Source organism: Lactuca serriola, chromosome 5 (assembly GCF_051521515.1).
Source record: "Lactuca serriola cultivar US96UC23 chromosome 5, Lser_US96UC23_V15, whole genome shotgun sequence".
Lineage (NCBI taxonomy): Eukaryota > Viridiplantae > Streptophyta > Magnoliopsida > Asterales > Asteraceae > Lactuca > Lactuca serriola.
The window spans coordinates 65,773,384-65,781,754 of record NC_136412.1 but is presented as its reverse complement, the minus strand read 5'-3'; the positions used below and the strand labels follow the sequence as shown (position 1 = coordinate 65,781,754).

At 39.2% G+C, this 8,371-nt stretch overlaps 1 long non-coding RNA gene across 1 annotated transcript; it reads left to right on the top strand.

The window, feature by feature from the left end:
* LOC145050217 (uncharacterized) lies at nt 1–838 on the top strand. Its single transcript, XR_013683380.1, has 2 exons — nt 1–249; nt 459–838. It is a non-coding gene; the product is annotated as an uncharacterized LOC145050217 (long non-coding RNA).
* The last annotated feature ends 7,533 nt before the right edge of the window (nt 839–8,371 follow it).

Sequence of the window (8,371 nt, the reverse complement as noted above, 5' to 3'; positions counted from 1 at the left end):
ACCCCTTCCTTATTTCTTTTTCCTTCCTCCTTCCTTCTTCACTTCTTTTGCTTCTTCAGATTTTTAATCAGGTGCGACTTCCTTTCAAATGGGAAAACGCAATCATCTCAAATTCGATTTCTACAAACCATGGATGCACTCGATTATATATACCCCATCTGCTTTCAATCGATTAAACTAGGGCTTGAATCGACTAATTTGCATCGAAGGTGTGAAATCAAGTCTATTTGAATCAGAGCTCAATCAACTGTAAGATTAGTTTTTTATAGTGTCTGATTTCATCCTTTATTTTTTTCTCTGTGCGATTATACAATATGTTTTATGGGTATGAGATTTCTTCGTGTGTTTTTCCTCCTTGTGCGATTTTTTTCACCATGTATTTGTGTATGTTCATGTGTTTTTTGGTCCTATATGACTTATGTTCTTCTCATGCCTTTTGTTCTATTGAATTTTAAAAGTGGATACAGGGAAACAAATGGTTTTTCATGTTCGTTTTAGATGAATCGCTAGGATCCTTGAGAAGCATTATAGTCAATTTGGAGAGTATTTATTGATGATCAAATGGAGCTTTGGTAGTTCAAATGGGTTCCTTATACTGAGCTGCTTGAAGTTATTAGTAAAAATAGGGATAGTTTTTCACTGGGATTTGTATGTTTTGTGTAATCAAGTGACAAACATTATTGATCAGTTGTTCTTAGTTGTTCTTCGGCTGTTATTTCTCTTCATAATTGTGGTATTGGTTTTGTTTCCGGTGCAAGCTAGTGTTGAAGTCTCCTCCATCCATGGCTGATTTGTTGGTTTTGTTGTTCACGTTCCGTAATGGAGAAAAGTTGAATTAGTGGGTTCTTTGTGTTATGTAGTAATTTGGTTTATATGGAAGTCGCGTGATTCTCGAGTAATCGAAACTATAGCCATAAGGACCCGTCTTTCTTTTTCGTACATATTTACATATTAAAGACGAAGGGTATGAATGTCAAAATCTTAATTTTTCAGTGGAATGATCAAAATTTTCAGTGGAAAAATCAGGACCCATTGTATTATTATTTTCTGGTAAACAATCAATACATGTATTTTTCAAGTAATACTTCGGTTATCTTATTTAATTAAGAATAATTTAACTTTTTCGGTTATTCAATAACATTTTAGGATAATCACAATGAAGGTAATAAATTTAAAGGGAAATCGAGTAATCTAACTATGAGGTTTTCACACAGACACAATAAATAAACCTCCAATTAATGATTGGATTATCACCTCAAATCTCTTAACTCATAATTGTCCATTAACCACTCATTAACTATGCCAAGCCCAAGCCTAACCTTGATCCAAAAGGGTCCAAAATATACAAGGTCCATAATTAGCCCAATTTTTCAAATTGGGCCTAACTCTTTATTGGCCCTTATCCTAAGGTCCAACTTCCTAGCTGACCCAAAACTCATGCTTAGAAAGTTCAACAAGGGCCCAAGACATGGTGACCCAAAGATGGCCCAAAACGCACAGTCCAACTCGCAAAGCCCAAGACTGCAAGCCCACAGACAGAGTACGCGGGGCGTACCCAGCTGTATGCTTGGCGTATACGCAATGAGGCTTGTACATTGTGCGTACCGGCTGGTACGCCCAGTGCACTCCCCTGTTAAGCCCATTCTCCCATTAAGTTCTTAATACCTTAAGTGTAACGACCCAAAAATCCAAGATAAAAATTTCATTTTTCAATATAGTCAACACAAGTGTTACATATTTCAAAGCATTCAAAAATATGGTTTAATTAAAACATTTATAAGAGTTACATCCCAAAATCACGTAAAGCGGAAAACATGGGCGTGTGCGCTGCGATCATTCCGAGCGCTACTATTTGAAAACCTGTGATGCATATAAACATATAGGGATGCCCTGGAAACCCTCCTGGGTCTTACACCGGGTGCCATGGGAACCCCAATATGGTTTTAGCCCATTGCCATATAAATCATACATACAAACATATAAGGATGCCCTGGAAACTCTCCAGGGTCTTACTCTGGGCATGGGAACCCCCACATATCACTACATCAACTAGTGTACCACATATCACAAAATGGGCCGGCCTTGGTGCCTTCGACCCATTGGTCTGGTGAGGAGACTCACATCGATTGCAGAAGCTTCCTGGAAGAATCCCTATCTGCTGCCACGCTGACTTCTAGAGCTATCAATACCAGAACCAAATAAAATCTTGGTTAATAGGCCAAAACCCTCAAGTTTGGCCCAAGGTTAAACTTGGTCAAAAGTCAACGGTCAAAAGAAGTCAAAGTCAACAAGTCAAACTTTATGTTGAGTATGTCCAGCGTACTCAGCTCGTACGCATGGCGTACTTACCAACCAGAATCGGGACCCCATACGAGTACGCGCAACATACTCGAATGTACGCCCGACGTACCCGGCCAAATGGCACTTTTCCATTAAGTGCCTAATCTCTTAAGTCCTTTCATCCAACACTCAAATCTAGTCCCATAACATCATTCTACATCATAAAGTTTCCACCTTTATGACTTTCCATGTCTAGAAAAGGTCCAAAAGCTAAAACCTTATCTTATCAATTCATTAAGACGTCGTGACACTCTCATGGAAGGTATAAAAGGATCAACATTACATTTTTATAGATCCTAAAAGCTCCATAATGGATAAAGTTTCCAACTTTATCCATTAGAGTGGTCCAACCCACCAAGATCTAGCCTTTTAGCATCAAATGGGACCAAAAGTGCATCTTTTTCAACTTAATCAACTAAGTCCAAGTCTCCAACCTTTAGATCTGAATCAAAATGATGTTTAGATGGATAAAGTCTCCAACTTTATCCATAACATGGTCACAAACTTTCAAGATCTAAACTTTATGCACTAAAATGACCAAAAGCTCATAACATCCAAAACTAGCTAGATCTAACAAATGCATCATCAATATTCAAACTTTATACCTCTAGAAGATAGATCAAGGTGAACAAAGTCTAGATCTACAAGATCCAATGCCACCAACACTTCTACAAGAAGGTCCTTCTACTCCAAGGTGCACCATGAATACTCCAAAGCACTCAAAATCATCTTCTTTTAGATCAAAAGTCTCAACTAAGGTTAGGGTTTCATGAAAGGGGTGTTGGAGGGGTGGAGGCTGAGAATGGAGTGGGTTTGGGGGGAGTTAAGGAGCTTAAATAGGGCTTGAACCACGAAAATAGGGTTTGGGCACTGATTGCGCACGCCCAGCGTACTTAGGATTCCATTATTACACCCAACGTACACCTTTTTTGTACGCCCAGTGTACTCAGCTTGGCCCAAAACCTCCCAAACTTCAAACGGCCATAACTTCTTCTATCTAACTCCATTTTTGATGCTCTTATATCCACGGAAAGGTATTGAGGAGCTCTACAACCCTATCTAATTACTTTTGACTTAAAACACATCAAACTAAAACCAATAATTCATAAAAGAAGTCTGAAACACTACATTCCCATTTTACCCTTTGACTCTAAAGTGCAAACCAAACTATTAGGTCACACATCTAGATTACCCACATCTAAATTGGCCTAAATATTACCTTTTTAAAGGCCAAATCCTTATGATGACCGTTGTTTAGGCCACAACCTTAAATTAGGAATTGATGCGGAACAGGATGTTGCAACTCTCCCCCACTTGAATTAGATTTCGTCCTCGAAATCTGCCCTTACCTTCCCCATCACATCCAATGATCTGGTCAATACCTCCACAATCCAGAATAAATACATCCTTCCCAAGTCAACCAATCCCAACCCTAAAATGAATTGTCAACCTAAAAAGGAACGAACCTTAAACCCTCTTGCATAAAACTACCTCTATCCTTCTGAGACCTGAAACCTACCATATCTTGACTTCCCGATAGCTCGCCCGTGCTGAAACTGTTGGGAAACATATGCATCAAATACACTCTATAACTAGGCAGCGGAATAATCGAAACAACAAAACGATTTACCTAAGTGTACATGCACCCTATAGATCTACGGCTTCATACTATTACTTATACCCTAGGAAAACCGAAAATATAAGAAGAATACTAACCTCTTTAGCTGCCAATGATCTTCGAGCTTGACTCCTTATGCGTGCCACCTTGTTTGGATGATAAGGATCCAAACTAGAATCCCTCTCTTGGTTCACACCCAATGAACTCAAAAGAGTAGAAACAAATATAAACTAGGAGGGATGAACTCACGAAAAGTTCTTCCACAATGAGGGAGAAAGAAGGTGGAGAATACTCAAGCCAGAAAATGAGCAAGGAGGAATGAATCCCTAAGACCCTATTTATAGCCTTGGATAACTCCTAGGGTTTTATCCTTCCACCCATGTGGGATGGGATATGCTATGAACGAAATTCCCTTTATCCAAAGGGAATTTTCGTCCAACCCCCTTCCTTCTAGGGTTTTGGAATGTTCCCTGATCAACCAACTATTGATTAATTCACATTCAACCCTTTTATTAATTAAACTGTTAACTAATTCCCAAATTGTTTTCTAATTAGTTTCTAATTAATTATTAAACCATAATAATTAATAAACTAATTACTCCTATTATATATTCTACTCAATTTTGAGTCTTGAGGGCAACCCAAGAGGACCCTGCTATTATTAGAAATATCACCAACTAGTTAATGATCTTGGACACACGTCCAATAGTCTCCCACTTGGACAAGTCATCAACTAGATATGCATGGTTCTATATTTCTCAAATAATCAACAGAGAGAATGCCATCCAATGCATCTGCCGAACTCTGATCTAATCAGTATCAGCCCTCAGATAAGTGATCAACTATTCCTTCATCCTAATGATATCTGTATGAATTCGAGACATGGATAATGGTTAATCCCATAATTCAAAATTATGTTTCCCGATATTGATTTGTGATGACTACATCTGACTACTAAATCGAACACATCAATTCTAGTCAGTACCCGACCAGGTTTTAAGATGTCAGCACCAAATCATCGAGGGGCCCATAGATATCGCTTCTCCTATTAAGGCAGAAGGGACGAATAAACTTTGACTACATAGTCCTTGTCTATTTCATCATATCACACATGAATGTACCCGTTATAGCCATCAATTACGAATAGCGTTGAAGTACACCAATGCATAACAGAATCATAGAGCAAAGCCCCACATGTATCTCGGTTTGAAGAACAGAAGATATTATCATCTTAGAATTACATGTGACTAAATCCATGAAGTAATGTCTAAGTGTGGGTTGCTCCAATGCTTAAATCTCCATTAAGCACTCACGAGTGTTGACACAATCACTATGTTATGCCAATCAAAATGGTCAATCCACCAACACTCATGACAGTCTTGAATCACTACTTACTTCCAAGAGTATGACCGACTGTGGAGGTTTAAGTATTTAGTACTCGGGAAGTGGGTTCTAAACATGCAAAAGTGAAACACAGTATTAAATAAACAGAAATGATAGCAATCCAGCACTTTATTAAGTCTCTACAAAACAAACATCACTTCTATTACAAATTCATACTGCTCAATGTTTCAAGGATTATCAAACTAAACAACTAAACAACCATTCCATATCTTCAGTAAATCTAATGCCTATAGATATCGTATGACTATCATGCTTGATCCTTGATAGTGGTTTAGTGAACGGATCGACTGGATTCTCCTCTGACGATACTCTGCTCACAACAATATCTCCATCCTTGACTCGATGTCTTACATAGTGGAACTTTCTAAGTATATGTCTTGAGTTACCATGGTCTTTGGGTTCTTTAGTCAACACGACTACACCCTCATTGTCACAGAAGATTTCCAAGGGATCCTTGATGCTCGGAACGACACCAAGATCATCAATGAAATTCTTCAACCATGTAGCTTCTTTTGCAGCTTCACTAGCTGCTATATACTCTGACTCGCACGTAGAGTCTGCCACTGTCGATTGCTTGGAACGCTTCCAAGTGACTGCTCCTCCATTAAGCAAGAATACCCATCGACTGCGAACATGAGTTGTCCCTATCAGTTTGGAAACTTGCATATGTATAACATTTAACTCTCAACTCATCCTTACCCCATATACCAAGAACATATCCTTTGTTCTTCTTAGGTATTTCAGAATGTTCTTTACTGCCGTCCAATGACTTTCGCCTGGGTTGTCCTGAAAACAACTCACCATACTCAGAGCAAATGAGACGTCAGGACGAGTACACGTCATGGAATACATGATCGATCCTATAGCAAAAGCATACGGGACTCGACTCATTCTTTCCTGTTCATCACTAGACCCAGGACATTGAGTTTTACTCAATTTTGTGCCATGTTGCATAGGTAGATACCCTTTCTTGTAGTCCTGCATCTTGAATTTCTTCAAGATCTTATCCAAGTATGTACTTTGGCTTAGCCCTATTAGAAGCTTTGATCTATCTCTATAGATCCTTATACCAAGTATGTATGCAACCTCTCCTAGATCCTTCATAGCGAAACAACTCCCAAGCCACGTCTTAACACCTTGCAACGTCGGGATATCGTTTCCTATAAGGAGTATATCATCCACATACAATACTAGGAAGACTACATTACTCCCACTAGCTTTAATATATACGCAGGAATCCCCTTCAATTCTTGAAAAACCAAACTCCTTGATCTTTTCATGAAAGCAGAGGTTCCAACTGTGAGATGCTTGCTTTAGTCCATATATGGACCTTTCAAGCTTACACACCCTATTTGGATATTTTGGATATATGAAACCTTTAGGTTGTGTCATATACACTTCCTCTGTGAGTTTTCCATTAAGGAAAGCGGTCTTCACATCCATTTGACATACTTCATAATCATGAAAGGCTGCTATGGCAAGTAATATCCTAATGGACTTGATCTTGGCTATTGGTGAAAAGGTTTCCTCATAATCAATTCCTTGAGTCTGGGTGTAACCCTTTGCAACCAACCTAGCCTTGAACGTGTGCACATTCCCATCCATGTCTGTCTTCTTCTTGAAGATCCATTTGCACCCAACTATTTTAGTGCCAGGTGCAGGATCAACCAAATTCCAAATTTGGTTGTCATGCATAGACTAAATCTCGCTCTCCATGCTTTCCTTCCACTTAGCAGCTTTAGTGTCTGCCATCGCTTCCCTATAGTTGGATGGATCATCCATATCAATCAGTGTATGATCACTGATCAATACGTCTCCTTCTGTACTCACATGGAAACCATAGAATTCAGTAGGATGACGAACTCTATTGGATCTGCGAAGGGGAGGTGGAGATATATCATTTTGTTCAACAGGTCGCTCACCCTCGGTTAGAGTTTCCTTAATGGGCTGCTGCACCTCAAGTTGAGTGCTAGTGTCTACCAAAGGTTCTTCTTCATTCAATTCTTGAAGCTCTTCAAGATCTATGCGGCTCCCACTGTCCTCTTTGGAAATGAGATCCCTCTCAAGGAAGAATCCCCTTCGAGAAACAAACACCTTGTTTTCCGAAGGCTTGTAGAACAAGTATCCAAACGATTTTTGCGGATAACCAATGAAGTAACACTTCTCTTATCGGGGTTCAAGCTTGTCATTTGCCTCGCGACGAACAAAAGCTTCGCATCCCCAAACTTTTACATGTGCTAGAGAAGGACGTGTCCCACTCCACATTTCAGAGGGTGTCTTAGCAACCTTCTTAGTAGGTACGAGGTTTAGGATATGGGCAGCTGTCTCTAAGGCATACCCCTAAAAAGATATCAGAAGTGTAGCTCGACTCATCATAGATCGAAACATGTTTAACAATGTTCGATTTCTCCTCTCAGCTACACCATTCAACTATGGTGTTCTAGGAGGAGACAATTGTAAAACTATACCACAATTCTTAAGATGATCGTAGAATTCAAGACTTAAATACTCTCCACCCCTATCGGATCGGAGCATCTTGATCTTTCTGCCCAATTGGTTTTCTACTTCGTTTTGAAACTTCTTGAACACCTCAAAGGTTTCCGACTTATGCTTGATTAGATAGATATATCCATATCTACTAAAATCGTCGGTAAAAGTCACGAAGTATCTTTCTCCATGTCTTGTGGTGGATTTGAAGGGTCCACAAACATCTGTGTGGATGAGGTCCAACAAATCCTTGCCTCTTTCACAGTGGCCTGTAAACGGCGCCTTTGTCATCTTGCCAAGTAATCAAGATTCGCATATATCATCCGAATTGAGGTCAAATGATTCCATCAGACTGGAGCTTGGCAATGCGTTTATTGTTTATATGGCCAAGTCGACAATGCCACAAACATGATTTATCTAATTCACTATTAGATGAACCAACATTCATAATTAGTTTATCAAAATCACCATCGCAAACAATACTTTCATTCACACCTTTACAAGGACTAGCTTTGAAAATAA